Raw genomic sequence first — 19,111 nt, forward strand, 5'->3', positions numbered from 1 at the left:
TGTTTGTTTGTTTGTTTGGTTTTTTTTGTTTGTTTGTTTGTTTCGAGACAGGGTTTCTCTGCGTAGCTTTGCGCCTTTCCTGGAGCTCATTTGGTAGCCCAGGCTGGCCTCAAACTCACAGAGATCCGCCTGGCTCTGCCTCCCGAGTGCTGGGATTAAAGGCGTGCGCCACCACTGCCCGGCCGTTTCTGTTGATTTTTTAAAATATTATCCTCTCAATTTTCACGATAGTGGAAATTATGGTATAGTCTATTATTCCAGATTAAAACTGCTCTTTTTTCAGACTTCTATACCTAAGTGTTGTTCAGAATGAGGGAAGCAGAAGGACTGCATTCTGTTCAGCTCTCACAGTGACTGTGGTCAGCGTCCACTGGGAGGCGCAGATACAGCTGAAAGTGCATTTAAATGGCAGGAGAGAGGGTAGTCATGTGAATTGTCTCCCATACGACAGCGGGTGAAATCTTCCTCCCAAACGTTTATTTTTTTTTTTTTTTTTTTTTTTTTTTTTTTTTTTTTTTTTTTTTTTTTTTTTTTTTTTTTTTTTTTTTTTTTTTTTCTCCCAAACGTTTATTTTTAATTTTATATTTAAATTAATATTGAAATATTTAACTATAAAAATAAGGTACAATAAAACTTAGTCACTATGCAGATAACCAGAAATTCTGTCCTGACTCCTGTTTCCACATAGATTCTTATTTTGAAGAATATTTTAGCTCCTTTGTAAAGAAAAAAAAATCAGTTTTAAAGTCAAGATCCCAACAGGCAGGTATGTATTTTAAAGAGACTCAATGCTGAATTATGTATCTTCTTAAACATGACCTGAAGAGAACATTTATATTACATTTTAACCATAGCAACTTAGAGCACATCAATTGGTTTTCTAATACCAAATGGTCAGCCCTGAAAACACACATACAAGTAAAATTATACATATTGATCAGTTTGTTATTATGTATTTAGGAAACTCTGTGTGTCTGTGTGTGTGTGCACATATAAACATACATATACATGTATTAGCAACAATTAATGAAAAAAGAGGTCATGAATTTGAAAGAGACCAACTAGGGTACATGGGAGGCTTTGGAGGGAGGAAAGGGAAGAAGTCAATGATGTGATTATATTATACTCTCAAATATTAAAAGAACTAATTTTTTAAAAAGTGCTCACTTCAGCAGCACATACACTAAAACTGAAATGATAAGAGAAGATGAGCATAGCCCCTGTGCAAGGATGACACGGCGTATTTGAAACATATTTTAAGATAACAGATATTCTAGAGCAGGGGAGTGTAGCTCAGTTGGTAAGTTTCCTAGCATGCGCATAGCCCTCAGTTCAATCCTTAGTACCACAAAAGCTGGATGTGGTGAGATACGTCTTTAACCTCAGGACTCAGAAAGTAGAGGTGGAAGGGTCAGTAGTTCAAGCTCATCTTTGCCCACCATGGTGGTCTGAATGAGAAGGCCTCCCATAGGTTCACATATTTGAATGCTTGATCTCTGGTTAGTGGGCTGTTTGGGAAAGATTAGGAGGTGTGGCCTGGTTGGAGGGGGTGTGTCACTAAGGGTGAGCTTTGAGGTTTTAAAAGCCTATGACAGGCCCTGTCTCACTTCTTTCTGCCTTGTGGATGTGAACTCTCAGCTACTGCTCCAAGCCATGGCTGTCACCCCTGCCTGTTGCTGTGCTCCCTGCTATGATGGTCATGGACGCACCCTCTGAAACTGTGAGCAAAACTCCAGTCAAATGCTTTCTTTTATAAGCTGCTTTGGGTGTGGTGCTTTATCACCCTAACAAAGACAGAAGTTGGTACCAAGCAGTGGAGTATTGCTGTGACAGACCTGACCTTGCTGTTGTTTGGAGAAATGTGGAAGACTTTGGGTGTTTGGACTAGAAAAGTAGCTAAATGTAGTAAGTTGGGCTTAATGGGCCATCCTCGTAGGAGCTTGGAAGACAATAGTGCTAAGCACAGTGTGGAACTACAGTGGCCCAGCCCAAGAGATTTCGAAGAGGAACAATATTAGCAAGTGGCCTAGAGACAGTTCTTGTGATATTTTGGCAAAGAATGTGGTTGCTTTTTACTTTTGCCCTAACAATCTGCCTGAAGCTATATTGAAGAGTTCTGGACTAATGTCATTGGCAGAAGAGATTTCAAGACAACCTAGTATTGACCATGTCACATGGTTACTAGTGATCACTCTTTTGTAAATCTATAATGAAAAGGAGCAAGCAGGGGAAAACATAATGCAAAATGCAGTTTGAGGAAGAAAGGCACACCAGGAAATTAAATGGTGGCACCAAACCTTGTACTCAAAGAGATGAGAGGTTTAAGGAACAGCTTAAGAAGAAATGAAATAAAGAGAGCTTTCAACTTGTTCAAGGCAAAGCTCATTCAACAAAGAAAACCTTCCACAAGTCAAACCTTCAAATGCAAATGTAATTCAAGGAGGGGGCCAGATTCCATCCCAGCAAGCAGAGCTTGGCTGCTTCACCCACGTGGTTGTGGCTTTAAAGTCAAGGATTTCGGACTAAAGGCATTTGGAAGATTCCTCTGTGGTTAAGGCAAACTGCTGAGGCTAGGCCTGTGATAGAGGAGTTCCTACATGGAGACTTGGAGAGGTCATTGCCTGACTGCATTGGAGACCCCAGGATGCTGAAGATGCTGGAGACATGGGAGACCTGCAAGGAGAGCTGCAGAGTATGGGATCAGCCCTGGAGAGAGAACTGTGCTGCAGTCAACAAGGCTGGAGTGAGAAATCTGAAGAGTCCTTGGACATCAGACATGGAGTGGCAGAATTTGGAGTATACCCTGCTGGGTTTTGGTCTTGCTTTGGTCCAGTATTTTCTCACTATGCCCCTTTTCCTCTCTTTTGGAATGGTAATATATATTGTATGCTAGAAGTATGTGATTTACTTTTTTATTTTACAGGGAGTGCTAGTTAAGAAATTGCCTTGAGTCTCAGAACAGACTCTGGACTTTGAAACAGTGTTAAGACTGTGAAAGACCATGGACATTTTTGAAGTTGGATTGAATTCAGTTTGTATTATGATATGGGCACAAGCTTATGAGGGCCAGAGAATGGAATGCTGTCGTTTGAATTAGAATGGCCCCCATAGGCTCATAGACTTGAATGTTTGGCTCCCAGCTGGTGGACTGTTTGGGAAAGATTAGGAGATGTGGCCTTGTTGGAAAAGGTGTGTCACTGGGGGTGGGCTTTGAGGTTTCAAAAGCCAATGACAGGTCTAGTTTAGCTTTCTTCCTGCCTCCGTTTTTTTGATCAGATGATCCATTTTTGATCAGTGCTAAGCCTGCCTGAAACCACACTCCCTGCCATGATGACTGTGGACTCACCCTCTGAACTGTAGGCAAGCTCCCAATTAAATGCTTTCTTTTATAAGTTGTCTTGGTCCAATAGAACAGTAACTAAGACATACATAGCAAGTTTGGGGCCACCTGGGGATACATGAGACTCTTGTCTTTTTTTAAATAAAAAGGTAAAAGAAGGTAATAGACAAAAATCTACCCTTGAATAAGGGAATGGTTGCTCCATACACTTGGCTCAACAGTGGCATCATATTACGTTTTCCTTCATACTTCTTTACAGGGTTTTCTGAGAAGGGAGTCTAATGTTCTTCTTTTTCCTTTCAGCAAATCATAGGAGGCTCAAAACAGTAGAGGTCACTCTTTTGGTGGTGTCCATCATGGATCAGTGTCATGACAGTATCTTTCAAACCATGTTAATGCTTACATTTTTGTGATGGTTTAAATAAGACATGGTTCCCATAAGCTCATGTATTGGAACAATAAGTCCCCAGTTAGTAGAGCTGTTTTGGGATGAGTGTTACAGAGCCTTTAGGATATGGAGCCTTGTTGGAGGAAGTCCTTTACTGGAGTGATCTTTGAGGGTTTACAGCCTAGGTGTCTCTGCTTCCTCTCCTTCTGCCATGCCATGACGTCCCCCACCATGACGGATTCTGTCCCTGTAAGCTAGGGTAAAAACGTTCTCCTTTAAGCTGTTTGTGGTCAGAGTGTTGATCACAACAGAAAGGAACAACTGCAACAACTGACCGGGAGGGACAGAGGAGGTGGATGGTCCCACGTCACAGCTGTGACAGTGTGAGCTGCATGGCTGACACCAACACTGAGGGTCGTTCTCTGGCTTTCAAGGTAATATGATGTGCTGGGCGCTGTCAAGCTCTTTCTTAGTTATTCCTTACACACACACACACACACACACACACACACACACACACACACACAACCTACACTGATTCTACCTTGATTTTAAAAATGAGAGTTAAGGACATGAAGAAACATCCCCATAATTGAATAGTTCATAAATGATGGTGCTAAAACTCAAACTAAGGTCCAGCTAATTTTTATTCATTTGTGGAACATTTTGTGGGCTTCAGATTTCTGCAGGCATCTCTACCCATCTTATTTTCATATAAACTCATAATACCTTTCCTTGCAAGGCAAATTTTTAATGCTATTTAATCTTAAAAGGAAGTGTTGAATGCTAAGAATCTACACAGACATTTGGGGAGATGGCTTAATGGAAAAGGGGCAAGGGAGTTGGTTCCTGGAACTGTGCTTGATTCTGGTTTGGGAATTAGTAAATTCTCAAAAAATTATTTGAATAATTACCATGTCTTACTACAAGCATTTATGAAGCTCTCACAAAGCAGTAAATGCATCTGTACTTACAGTTCTTGGTCAATAGACTGGCTCAAATAAAATTTCTCTCTCCTACTCAAAAAAACAAGAGAGGGAACATGGGGGAGTGGGTTGTACATGAGACAAGAACGGGAGACAAGAGAAGAAAGATTTTCTATTTCCTTTCTTATAAAATCTGCCTTTTCCCAGCTGAATTCAGGTGCTGTGGTTTTTCTCTGTTCTGTCTAAAAAATAAATAAATAAAATTCCATCACTTAACCTTGTGTGGTCTCTGGAATCAAGACTCGCTTCTCTTACAAAAATGTGGCGATGGCCAAATTTCCACAGCCAAGAGAAAAGGGAAGATTGAGACAATTTTCTCAGTAATTGCTTCAATCCTCCCTCTTGTGCTGGCCTTGGAAGCTTGGCTGGCAACTGTTAGAGCGCTGGACTGATTCCTCCCCTCTAAACACTGTTTCCTCTGCCTGAAGGGCTGTTCTTCTGGGCACTGCCCTCCCCTCTCCAGGTCAGATTCCATCCCTTGAGAAACCCATACTGATGGCCCCTCGACTTCACTTTGCACAATACTCCCCAGGCACTAGCTCTCCATCCCCAGCAAGTGAACGCCATGATAGCAATGCATCTGTGGTGAGGGGGATTCCATGTCACTAGATGAAAGGAAACAAGCTCTCTTTTCCTTCTTGTTAGCTCCCAGCAAGAGTTTCAGATTCTCCTCATCTCGGCTGGCTTCGTGGCTCTTGACTCAGTCAGAAATCTGGGTCCCCAGAAAATGGCATGAGTCAACTCATCCTGATTTCACATAGTGTTTTCTGTGGTTATGTGGTGTCTGTCTGTTTCTTGTTTGTAGGTAGTAGAACACCTACTTTGGGGTATGTTTCCTTCATCCATTGTGCTCACACTGTTAAGCAAGAGATAATCCAGTTTTCGGGAGACTGGTCATGCCCTGGGCACATCAGAAAATTCCATCTCACTGGGTACTATGATTGGTCATGGCTGGATCAATGAGTATTCAGTTTTGAATTTGGCTGGATTAGGGGTACCAGGTAGAGAGACAGGCAGAGAAACAGACAAAGATGGACTGCTACCTTCGTGAAGTTCTGAGTGTAGAGCCATGAAGGCTTGTTTATGAGCCTGGCTAATGAAGGATCAAAGTTGAGAACAAGTGTAGAGGCAACCAAAGCAGGGAGATAGCACCTATGACCATGCTGTGGGCGTGAGGTCTCAAAGACTGCTCTGTGTCTGAGTATAGGCATCAATAAAATGAAAAGTAAAACAGTTTTGATGATGTTTTAATCTGTTAATTCTTGCTGGGAGTACCTGGGGGGGGAACCTCCCCAGTCCTGCATCTTGACCATCAGAGGTCCTCCATGTGGTTTCAGACAGCTTGGGAACAGATCCATCACAGGAGATGTATAGTTGAGAGATGGAGAGAAACAGACAGATTCACAGTGACATCACCTGAACTCATGTCTACAGCCTGACTTGAACTTTCCAATAATCCAAGACAATAAATTATCTTTTTGGCTTGTGCTGGTTTGAGTTTGGTTTATGTCACTAGCAACTGAAAGAGGTCCAACTAACAGAATTCCCTAACACACGGATGTGCTTTCCAATTCCAAGTTAGAGAAAAAAATATTTCAAGTATAAGACCACGGACTTAGTTTTGAAGCTATACGTGACCGTCACTTTTGGGAAGACATTACCGAACAGTAATTTGGAAGGAGCGGGGCCAGCTGTAAGAACTTATATTCCATTAAAGCAAATGGCCAACTCTTAAATCTGAAACTAAACCTTGATGTACATAAATGCATTCCGAGTCTCTCAGGAGTGATCACCATGTCCTGCTGGGATTTATGTCAAAAAATGTCACAGCCTATGAATTCTGCCCAAATGTGCATTTCCAACCTAAGTTTAGAAGTGAGTTTGCATTCTGACTAAACATCTTGGTGCATTTCAAGCTATAATCAAGGTTCTGGGAAAGAAAAATGAGAACTTAATGAGATTTCATTTTGTCTGTATTGTTTTATGTATATAACCTTAAGAAAAGGACCCCAAACCTTAATAATCTACAATGATGATGGCCAAAGAGACCCCACATTTTCAATTTTCCTGTGATATACCTCATCTCTGTTGAAGTGAACTAATACAGATGCCTAAAAAAAGTATTGTTTGATGTCTGTAAGCACAGTCAGCAATCAATAATCTGAAGTCTGTACCACTTGTACCTTTAAGTCCTGGCACATCGTTTTTTATTTCATTCAATCTGCTTACTGTTGAAGAAAAAGGATTTTGAACCTTTGCCACAAAGCACATTTATGTGTGAAACAAGGTTCGTTTATATGGTGGAAGTTTATCATTCTGACGTTTATCTGCAATATTAATTGTATATATTGATTCCATTTTTTTCAGAAATTGTAAATTTATTATAAATACTCCCACTGATGACCTTATTTTTTGAGACTATTCTTCTGCAGAACTTGAAAAGACTTCAGAGGCAAGTCATAGATTTTTAAATTCAGAAAGGCAACATATGCTGTAATATTAAATTAAAATTCCATAATCAGTTGTTAGTCCAAGGACAAAGTCGAGCAGGAAATACATTTTTTTAAAGTTGACTCTCAGCTATTAGAGCAAGAAGAAATGACCGTTCCTGAGCACTCCCTCCCGCTCAGCTTGGTTACACACTGCTGGTGTTGTCTGGTTGTGCATGCAAGGTGCAAAGTTATCTTAATCATTTCTAAGCACCACTACTGTTCTCAGTTAATCATCTTAAGAGTGACTAGGATTGCTTTCAAAGCCTTTCTCAACCTTGCCTAAATAGTCTACACCATGCATAAACTCTCCTCAGAGCGAGCAGAGATCAGGGAGGGATAGAGTGAGACAGTATCTTCTGGCTATAACAGGACTGCTGTGCTCATAGTCACGAGGCTCCTGTGGTTGTCCTCACAAGATCAAGTCAACTGATAACTCTCGTGTGGAGGGGGAAAGGGTTCATGAGCTCCCACCCCTAATTGAGCAGCTACAGATAGTTGGGTCTTCTGAGGGATGGGAGAGTCAAGGTATGGTGTCTCCAGAGGATGAAGTCCACAATTCAGGAGTATATGGGCAACAGGAATTGGACTCTATGGGTCATAAGGAAAAAAAGACATGAAGATTTGGGTAGGGGGTAAGGAAGGTGGAGGTGAATCTGGAAGGAGCTAAGAGATGAATATGATTAAAATATGTTATATGAAATTCTCAACATATTAATAAAAATATTTTTTTAAATTCCCTCTGTAGATGTAACCAATCATCTTATTAAAATAAGAAACACAGAGCCAATGTAAAAGAGAAAGCTCAGAGATAAAATCTTACCTCCTGCAGTGCTCCTAACTTCCCCGAGAGAGAGCTACTTCCTGTTTGTCTGTGTTTAAACAGTCTTTCTGTTCTGCCTTCTCATTGGTTGTAAACCCAACCACATGACTGCCTCATCACTGCCTGTAAGTACCGCCCTCCAGGTCTTAAAGGCATATGTCTCCAATACTGGCTGTATCCCTGAACACACAGAAATCTACCTAGCTCTTCTAACCATCACGCTCTTGCTATGGCTCTAATAGCTCTGACCCAAGGGCAACTTTATTTATTAACATAAAATTAAAATCACATTTCAGTACAAATAAAATATCACCATATCCCTCCCTTATAGGCTGAGGATTTGAAATAGTTGCTTAATTTGAGAAATACTCCCTTATAAGAGACACCTGAATCATTCCCAGGAGAAAAAAAAGACCAAAGAGTTGTTACTCAAGACTCCAACATGTTCTTGGGAAGAAAGGAGAACTTCAGATTCTTCACGAGTGGGAGTGAGATGCTCTGAGGCTGTTGATTTGGGCTTTAGGCTGAGTGGGCAAGCCTGTCCCTCCAAAAAAAGCCACCTCTGAGAAAGGGATGGCTCTTCAACATGGGTCAGTTACTTCATTTTGCAGGCATGAAAAAACAAAACCAAAAAACCTAAATGGAGTCATTTAAGAGCTTGATTTTCCTCACACTCTTTCTGAGAGGGGAGGAGGTGGAAACAGAATTGCTGGGGTGAAATCTATGGTCCCTTTGGAAGACAAGGCCCTAATATGGAAGAATAAAAAGTGAATGTATATAATGCAGGACGCTGTAGGAAGACCTAAGTCCTGCAGACATATACAACGGGCTATAAATATTTACAAGAGGGAAAGATGATCTCTGTCTTGGGAATTTGTGAAGACTTTGTAAAGAAAAGGGTCTCTGAGTTGGCTCTTGAAAGATGGGCACAGATAGATGAGAAGGAAAGAACATGGAGCCAAGGAAACAGCATTTGATAGGCAGGAAAATTCTATGTATTCGCAAAGCATGCCATATGGGACAGGTAGAGCTGAGAAATGGAAGAGACAACTGTTAATGCCAGGCAGGCATTGGAATGCCACCAAGTATTCTTGGGTGGGAAAGCCAAGATCCTAGGTCTAGGCCAGAAAGTCCATCCTGGCAACCGGGACTGCGGCAGACTGGAGGGAGACCTCCAGGAAGAAGGCAACAAGGGGCTGACGGGAAGATGTTGGGGGAACGGAAGGAGAGGGCAACCGGGAAGCATGGCCCAGGTAAAAATCGCCAGGTCTCTGCAACTGCCTGCACCAGTGAAACAGGAGACAAGTTAGGGGTAGAGCGGATGGAGCCCGGTGATGAACGACGGAGGGAGGTGATGAAGTTGACTGTGGACGTGTTGACATCCAGCTTCCAGTGTGAGATAAAGAGCAGACAGCTGGGAATGCAGGTCTGGACCTGGAGAGAAAGGGCTTAAATAAGGACTTGGGAGTCAGCCACAGGGAGGTGGATGCGGAAGCCATGAGAATGGATGAGATCACCGTGGAACTGACATGTGGAGGGACGATGAAGGACTGGCACAGAGGAGCCGAGGGCGGAAGGAAGGAAAACTAAAGGCTCGCCCTGGAAGCCCACCAAGGTGCAGAGAAACGTGCAGTGCCGGGGACTCACAGAATAAAGCGTTATGACGTGGAGTTCAACCTCGGAATCAGCCAGCTGAATCTTTCCATTTGACAGGAAGCAGAGCTCTGAGAAAGCGAAACGTTGTGACTAACATCTGTATTCCGGCTGCGCTTAATCTCAGCTGAGAAGCGGGTGAAGATATTCATTGTCGCCCCCACCTTTTCCCAGACTTGCCTGGCCCCTCTTATTATTTATAATTTCACTAATAGGAATGACATTTATTGAGTTTTTTCTCAGAGACTTGGCTTGGTGTCACAGACAAGGACTTTGGAGTCAAGCTGCCTGGACCACCTCTCCTGGGGGAGCAGTCCTTCGCTTTTCCAGCCTTAGTTTCCTCAGCTATAAAATGGAACAATGCCCACAATTCCCTTGCAGTTAAAACACGAGATGGCTCAGCAGTTAAGAACACTAGTTGCTCTTGCAGAGGACCTGGGTTTGATTCTCAGCATCTACAGCAGGTGGTTCACAGCTGTCTATAATGCCACTTTCAGGGAATCTGATGCTGTCTTTTGGCCTCCACAGGTATCAGGCATGAGCACATGAGCAGGCATTCTGACAAACACTTAAAATAAAAACAAGTACAAATTTAAAATCTTTCCTTAAAATAGTTTTTTTTTTCTATTACTGAGGGATTTTGTTGTTGTTTTTTTTTTTTTTTTTTTTTTTTTTTTTTTTTTTTTTGCACTCCTTAACTTTTGTTCCTAATACAAGCCCTTTTCTTTCCACATTCTCCTATTGTGGTATTATGAGAAACTTTCAAAGACTAGGCTGGGACAGCAGGTGTGAATTAGCACTTTATTGGACACCATGGGGCATACAAATCACCTTTCAGCGTGGAACCTGCCCGTGAAGCTTCCCTCTATTTGAAAGTGTGTTTGTATATATGTGAGAGTAGGGGTGTGTGTGTGTGTGTGTGTGTGTGTGTGTGTGTGTGTGTGCAAAGCACGCACATAAATGTGATTGCTTTCTACTGCTGTATGTTTTACTTTGCCTAGGACATAGCTAGCTATCTCAGGATCAACTGGGAACATAAATGAAGGCCAGAGTGCAGTCTACAAAAAGCTTGAGAATAGGATATGATCTTCGGGCATTTGCTCCAGGAAAACTGTTTTCCAGTAGATGTGGTCTTAACCCTCTTTCCTTATATTCCTGTCAACATGCCACTAGCCCCAATGAAAAGCTGATTTCAGAAGATAAAAATGACTAATGCCTTAGTGTTTTACCATTTCCAGGAATATTTGCACAACTTGAAAGCTAATGTTAGGACCTCTATCATAAGATTAAATAAAATGATGTATCGCTTAGCCCAGTGGGTGAACGTGACACATATCAGTAAGTTGTGGTAACTAGTTGTGTGGCAGACGATAAAACCTATGGTTTGCCAAGTTGGACTTTGGTGGTATCCAAACTTAGGACACCAAACCATCCATACTTTGGTATGTCCTTCCGTTCCCTTTCTGGGGTGAGTAGATGTGCGTGTTGTGGCTCTTCAGGAAAAGACTGGTCAAACCACAACTCCCGAGTCAACCCATGAGAAGACAGGATTGGAGAATGTCTAAGCATCGTTATCCTCTCTGGCAACATTATGCTTTAAGTGACAGTGTCCACCAAAGTGACCTTACAGGTTTTGACACTTGGAGAGCAACTCAGGGATTTGCAAACTCTTCTGTCTGTCCTTTCAAGTCTTCTCTGACTTTTTAGAGTCTACTTTGCTAATTCATTAAGTATCTCCAAATGACAAAGAATTTGGCCTCAGTTGAAGTTTCTCTGTAATAAGTCTTCTGGTCAGATGTGGCAAAACAATCAACAAACAAAACCCTAAACAACAACAATAAAAACAGGAATCATTGGAAGGAAGGCCCAGGGTGACAGTAACCAAGGATCTGTAGAAAGAAAATATTCAATTTTTTTTGCTCAAACTTCCAGTAAGACCAGTGAAGCACAACTTGTAATGATTCAGTTCCTACAAATAGTGGTCCGGAGAAAGCAGGTTCAAGAGAGCATCAATATCAACAAGGTTGATCTCAAGAATTTTTCTCCTGAAATTGATGGATTATAAAAACTTTTTTAGAGCTAGGAATAAAGATGTGTGCCACCAGTTCCAACACTCAGGAGACTAAGGCAGGAGAATCATAATTTTGAGGCTAGTCTGGGCTATGTGACATGTGTGGCCATGTCCGTGTCTGTGAGTGTGTGCATGCCTGTGTGTCTATGACTGAGTATGAACAAGTGGAGGCCAGAGAACAACTCGACAGAGTTAATTTTCTCCTTCGGCCATCTGGGTTCCAGAGGTTGAACTCAGGTCATAGCTTTGGCATTAAAATACTTACTTTGCTGCCTACCTTTGTAGTACAAGAGTGTACCAGTTAAACAAATGGAATTTGTTCTAGATCCTTCCGGATTGCTTTTCTCTGAAGCACACTTATTTGTTTGTCCAAACATTAATTTTATCACATCCATGTCTGGTGTGAAATATATACTGTGAGCTATTCCATGCTGTGAGTTACACAGTATCAATGCTGAGAGCTATTTAGAGATGATTGAGGAATAGTTCCTACCTTCAAGACACTTGAAATCCATAAGGCAAAATACTACTCTATAATACAAGGTAGACAGTGATAAGTGTCACTCAAGCTCAATGATGTCCATATTGAGGAAAGCATTCTACTGATTCTGTAGCCTGGCCCCTTTATCTCCGACTCATCTATCACTAGACATTTAAAAAAAATCACATCTTCTAAAAATTATTTAGGCTGGAAAGACTTCATTTTCTCTAAGAACCATGCCTTCCTCATCAATGTGTCAGGATTACCTTCACAGCATCTGTGGACTCTGGTAAAAGTGGGACTTATTGTTCAATGTGGAAACAAAAAAATCAATGATGATATTTCATTAATAATCAAAGGAGGGTTTAATAATGCCCTCACTTGTAGCTCAGGTGCCTAGAGATAGGTGTATTAACTATTGAGAGATAATTTAACTTTCATGGGGAAGAGCAACAAGGAAAATTATTAATATTTACAAGTGGCATAAGCAGGTTTTGGAGAACAATAAAGTTAAAAGAATGATGAGTTCCTATAAAATTTCAGCACCTAGTACTGTGCCTGGCTCATTGCAAGTGAATGGAGTAGATAAATGACTGGTGATATTTTTATACCTAATAAGGTTTGAGAGTACAGAATGCACTTAACATAAATGTTAGAGGAAGGATTGATGAAGGACTTTTGTCTTAGGTACTCAACTGAATTATGGCTCTCATCTGTAATCATCATGCTGATAAATATGCTCACAGCAGTTCCAATATCTTCGCAGTTCTGTTGCTGGTAGGAGTCTACTGTCCTGGGTTTCTGAGGTAAGAGACACCAACTTCCTTTACCTCATTAGCTCCTTCCTACTCAAGCTCTCAGATCAGTTTGATTTTGTCAGAGATCTTTTCCCACCATTTGCCAATGTCTGGCTCATGGTCCACCTGTATCAGAGCCACTTGGCTTATCAAATAAGGTAAACATGCAGATTTCTGCTTGAATTGGCATTGTTCTTACACAGGTAGAAGCATTATCCAGAGTAGTCAAAGGGTGGCTAGAACCCAAATGAAAGGTGGAATATATGGGCAATCTTAATCAGTCTTAAGAAGGTATAACATTCTGATATGTGTTAGAATATAGGCAGCCTTTGAGACCTGATGCTGAGTAGAGGGGTGTTACCTGGAGAAGATAGAGAGATGAACAAAGGGGCTGAACATGGAAAGTATTATGTATTATGTATTATGTAACTACTTAATGAGGCACAAAAACTAATTAAAATGTAGCATGTTGTGAATTATGCTTTGCAGCAATTTACAAACAAAGTAAAGACTCCTCACTCCTACCTTGGCTCGTTGGACCAGAAAGTGGAGAGAGGACAAAGAGATTGGCAGATAAGGATGCAAGGAGGAAACATACTTTCTCCAGGTGAATATGGTACAAAAATTGAAAGACAACTGATGCAATCCACATTAGCCTCTCCTGTATCTTACTTTCACAACAAGTGTCTTAGTTTGGGTTTTTATTGCTGTGAAGAGACACCATGACCATGGCACCGCTTATAAGGAAAACATTTAATTGGGGAGGCTTGCTTATAGTTTCAGAGGTTCAGTCCATTATCATCATGGCAGGGGGCATGATAGTGTGCAGGCAGACATGGTGCTGGAGCTGACAGTCCTAACATCTTGACTCAGAGGCGACAGGAAGTCGACTGAGGGAAGCTTGAGCAAAAGAGACCTCAAAGTCTGCCCCCACAGTGACACACTTCCTCCAACAAGGCCATGTCTCCTAATAGTGCCACTCCCTTTAGGGGCCATTTTCTTTCAAACCACCACAGCAATGAACACCTTCACTTCATAGCCACTGGGCTTCACTAAAGCTCTGTGAATGCAAAGCTCAGGGCTGTTTTTTTCAATATTGCATTTTCAGTATTTAGTAAAACACTTGCCTCAGAGCAGCATTCACTATATGTTTATTGTGTTTGAACACGAGCGTTATATATTTTTTTAAAGTAAATATAATTGTCTTGAATGGTTAATAAGGTGAAGATTTGAGATAATGCACATAGACAACTCAGCATAGTATCTGAGACAGAGTGAAGGTTAAGTCCCTGGAACTTTATTATTACCACTGGGAGGAATCAATGAATTGTTCAAAACTCAGATGCCTTTTGCCTCTACTATGGTTGGTTTTAATATTAACTTATCACAAATTGACGTGACCTATGTAGGGAGCCTTGCCTGAAGAACTATCCTGATTGACGTAACTGATGCAGGAAGCCCCATCCCAATTGTGGGCAGAGCACTCTGGTAGCATTGGTCTTTGTTCACAGGGCCTTCCCTCTTGCCTCTGAGCTGACTTGCCTGTTGCTGCTGCTGATCCTTCACTGGCAGCAGAGCCAGCATTTCCAGGTATAAATGGACATTTTTCTGTCCCAGCAGCCACTTCCAAATCACCACACAGAAGCTTAATATTACTTATAAATGCCCAGCCAATAGCTCAGGCTTGTTAATAGCTAACTCTTACACTTAATGCATATTTCTAGTTACGCTTTGCGACATGGTTCATGGCTTATTACCTCATTTTTAACATGTCCTGTTCCCTGTGCATCTATCTGGCTGGCGACCCTCTTGACTCTGCCATTCTTCATCCCAACATCCTTAGTTTGGTCAACCCACCTATACTTCCCTGCCTGGCTACCAGCCAATCATCATTTCACTAAACCAATGCCAGTGACAAATCTTTACAGTGTACAAGAGGATTATTCCACAGTATCCAGGCTTCCACCATGGATGGAGGACCAGCTGTTCTCCAGGAACCATCCAGGTGTTTGGCTGCATGTTGGGGCTGCACCATGTGGACTGAGCTAGCACCAGATTGTTAGCCTCCCCAATGAGAGACAGCTACTGTGGGGCTGCCATGAATGCTGAGGCACCTACCTCAAGTGCCTATCCAGTTCTCAGCCTCTAAAATGGGATTCAGCTCTTGTTCCTGTTTCAAAGTACAATGACTCAATGGATGTGTACACACACATATACATATACATACATGCATGTTCATTCCCTTGGTTCTGTTCCTGTAGAGAACCCTAACTAATATAGCCATCTAGCAGGCAATGTGAGTGCCTTCAGCATGCTAGTCTCATATTACCCAATACAAGAAGTGGGAAGAACCAGATGGATTAAACTGTACATGCCACATGACTGAGGGCTTGCCTGTTGGTACTGTGTGAGAATTTAGTCCCACAGTTCTCAGATCTCTGAGATCTGAGAAAAGACAGAAATCAGGATTTATTTATTTATTTATTTACTTACTTATTTATTTATTTTTATTTATTTATTTTGAGACAGGATCTGTCTCTGGCTGTCCTGGGACTCCATCTGTAGACCAGACTGGCCTTGAACTCCTAGAGTTCCACCTGCCTCTGACACCACCAAACCTGGCTTCATCTGAATATTTCTAATGACACAAGTTGCCTATTTAAAGGTTTATAAAGTTCAGTGCACACCAAATTGAAACCAAAGCACTTGTTTTGTTTTTATGGGCTTTAACTTTACATCTGCTGATCCATCCCAAGGCTTAGACTGTGCCAGGTCCCCGAGACAGACATTCCTTCTTCTGGAAACAGAAAGTGTCTTCTTCCTCAGTCAGCGTCACTGTACTTGTGGGTCTGGGAGACTGTCGCACCCATCAGACAGTAGGAAGGGTGACGTCTTAGCTCTGCTGTGAACAAAGTTCAAGGGTTTGGACGGACGTTCGTGAGTGCTCTCAGTGGTGCTGACAGGGCTACCGACCCACATGGTAGGACAGCAGTGTGGGAGGGGTGGTGGCCGATGCTCACTTTGTTTTTCTGGAGGTTTCTTGGTGAGCTACTGTCCACCTTTGCAGTTAGTCTCCTACCTCCATGGGAAGGACAGAATCATCTTCCACAGCTAGGGGGCTCTAGCAGTCCACCTTTCAGACACAAATGGATATGGTATTATTTCCAATCTAGACATGAATGACTTTTTTCACTGTTACCTATAAATATTAATACTTTAATGCAATAGAAATATTTTAATCATATGCAAAATGACTGATATTCTTTGCCAACTTATTTTATTTCACTTATTTTCTTCTATTTAAACTTTTTGGCTTTATGTGGACAATGTTTAGAAAACATCGAAGTTAGAAAATAAATATCCACTTATGTAGGAAATGATTGTCATGCCAAGTCACCGAATCATGCATTTAAGTCGGTATTCTTTGATTTGAATCTTATCTAGCACATCCAGGGGGAGGCTATATGTCGATATTGATAGATAACAAAAAATAATTAGCTTTCACAATAACATAATTTGACCACTTAAAAACCCAAACTACTGCCCAGCTGTTAGAGCTGCTCAACCCAAGGAGATGTAAGTGCAGTATCTGAAGTTGCCTCTGCTTGTCATTCTTGCTGCTTTTTTCTTGACATTTCCACCATCAAGATACTGAAATGTACTAATTTAGCCTTAATTCCTCCATTCTGCTTTAAGACATGTTTTTAAAGCACTTAGAGGCACTTACTGGACAGATTTAGCAAAATCTTCATCCTGCTCTCACAGCTCAGTCGCACACAAAAAGCCAAATAAACACCCCCCACTCCCCCCCCAAGGCCTCCATTCCCTAAAAATATTGATTGTGGTCAAGGCGGGAGGCAGAGGGAGATTCCTCTTGTGCAAAAGCTCCACAGAAGAGAAATTTTGAATTGGTTTCTTTCCGATGCGAAATGCCCACTTCCTCTTTCTTATCAGGCACTTTCCTGTCGACTGGAAATAACCACTTAAACAAGTACCCACGCATATTTTCAGTTCCTGAATGTACCAAATATTGCTGTTTCCCAAATGTATTGACTTCGGGAAAAAAGAAAATGTGCTTTATTCCAGACCTTTCTTTCCAATTTGCAAACCCAAGAGAGTTTAAGGGAAATGCAACCCACATGCTTCTGGGCATTTATCCTCCAATACACTCATCTAAAGCGGCCCTTCCCTTATGACAGTAATTGGTTGTCTATGAAGCTTTTAAAATAAATCTTGGGAGTTCTCTTTTTTTAATAAAGAAAAGAAGTTTCTGTGGATAATATTAAATTAATATAAACCCTTAGAAATTCAACATTGACTTTAAATTTAAGTCATTTTGTTAAAAGCAGTTTCTGAACCTATTTCAAAACTGTCACATTATCTAGTCACTGGTCTATTTTTGTCATTTCCTTCATAGGATGCTTCAAGTCCCTTTTTTATTGTGAATCATTCATTCATCCATATGTTCAACTTACAGGGTGCCTGCTCTGTGTAGTTTGTCATAGGTGCTGGAGACACCACAAGAACATAACAGGCATGATCCCTGTCCTCGTGGATCTTAGGATCTAGCAGAAAAGACAGTCTGATGAGAGCATGCAAGGGGCAGGCCAAAGCGCCTTCCAGAGGAAGTGTCTAGAAGCTGACCTCAGCCTAATAAGAAGGGCTGGGCAAGGAGCCAGGCTAAGGGAATAGCAGGTATGACCCAAAGAAGGTCAAAGTGTCTGGCAGGAGCTTACAAAAGTGAAGGGGGGCAGGGTGCTAGGGAAGGCTGGGGAAGATGAGGCAAGACCACAGGATGTCCCCAACTGTCTCTTCAGATTCATAGCACCATCTACATGGAACCAAACAGGCTTTCCTCGGCATGACACATCCCACAGACCAGCTAGAATAAAGAGTAGGTGTAATAACTGTCTGACTGGGGGTCCACATCTATATACATGTATGGATATGAGTGTATGTGTGAGTACTTCGGATTTTCCCGCTGCCATCGTGTGCTTAGACCTCCAGTTCTCACTGAGCTTTGCCCTAGCCTCCTCAGTGTCCCAGCCTCCAGCCTCTCACCTTTTAGATCTCCAGTCTGTTTCCTTGTGTTTGTTTGTTTGTTTGCTGAGACAGGGTCTCCATATGTAGCCCAGACTGGCCTCAAACTTGTAATGCTACTGCCTCAGCTGTCCAAGTGCTGTGTTTTCTTTTGGTTTAATAATGTCACTGTCCTGATGAAGCATCCATCCTAAATAAACCTCTGATAAATCTGCTTTGTCATCAGAATGCAGAGTCCAGAGCTATCTCTGGCCCAGATCTCCCTCAGCAGCTCTGGTCCTCCATTGTTATACCCCCTCCACCATCTCTGTGCAGTGGCCGTCTAGCTGTGTGAACCTTCTTCCCCTCATCTGGTAGCCCAGCTTCTCAAGGACTCCAAGAAAGATCAATAACAGGTCCCTAAACCCAGAATTCCCAAATGCACAGAGGGGTAAAAAAAGTTGATTTGCTAGACTTTGACTGTGGCCCTCATGTATTTGTTGAAATCATAACTTGCTACTTCAGAATGTGATCTCATTTGGAAGAGCAATTAAGTTAAAACAAGGTTATTAAGATGGGCTCTGGTTTAATATGGTATTCTTATAAAAAGGATAACACATAGAATATGTGCGTGTGGTGTACACACACACACACACACACACACACACACACACACACACACGAATAAGTAAATACGAAGATCTCTGAGAATCACCCTGACCCTGAGTCAATTGTATAATTAGAGGATCCAGAACAAAGTAAAAATTCAGGACTCTTCATATTTAAAGTTTTAAGAATTGCTGAATGATGATAGCACAACATTAAACCAGCTTTGGCGAGGATCTTCTAAAAATCAGAGGATCCTGTGTGACTACACAGGCCTCATGTTCATAATGTCAGCCTTCTTTGGATGATTCAGTGTAATCCTTGACAATCTTATACCACTGTCCACTCATTTCAGAAACTATGTTTAGAATAGTTATGTGTTGAGGGGTCCCCATGTGCACTTGGATGGACTTGGTGGCTCTTTAGGATGTAAGATCCAGCATATAATTGTATTCACT

General features: G+C 41.7%; 1 pseudogene; it reads left to right on the plus strand.

The window, feature by feature from the left end:
* The first annotated feature begins 1,159 nt into the window (after positions 1-1,159).
* Positions 1,160-1,259, plus strand: LOC114701079 (annotated as a pseudogene).
* Positions 1,260-19,111: the final 17,852 nt, after the last annotated feature.

This window comes from Peromyscus leucopus, chromosome 1 (genome assembly GCF_004664715.2).
Source record: "Peromyscus leucopus breed LL Stock chromosome 1, UCI_PerLeu_2.1, whole genome shotgun sequence".
In the NCBI taxonomy this organism is placed as follows: domain Eukaryota; kingdom Metazoa; phylum Chordata; class Mammalia; order Rodentia; family Cricetidae; genus Peromyscus; species Peromyscus leucopus.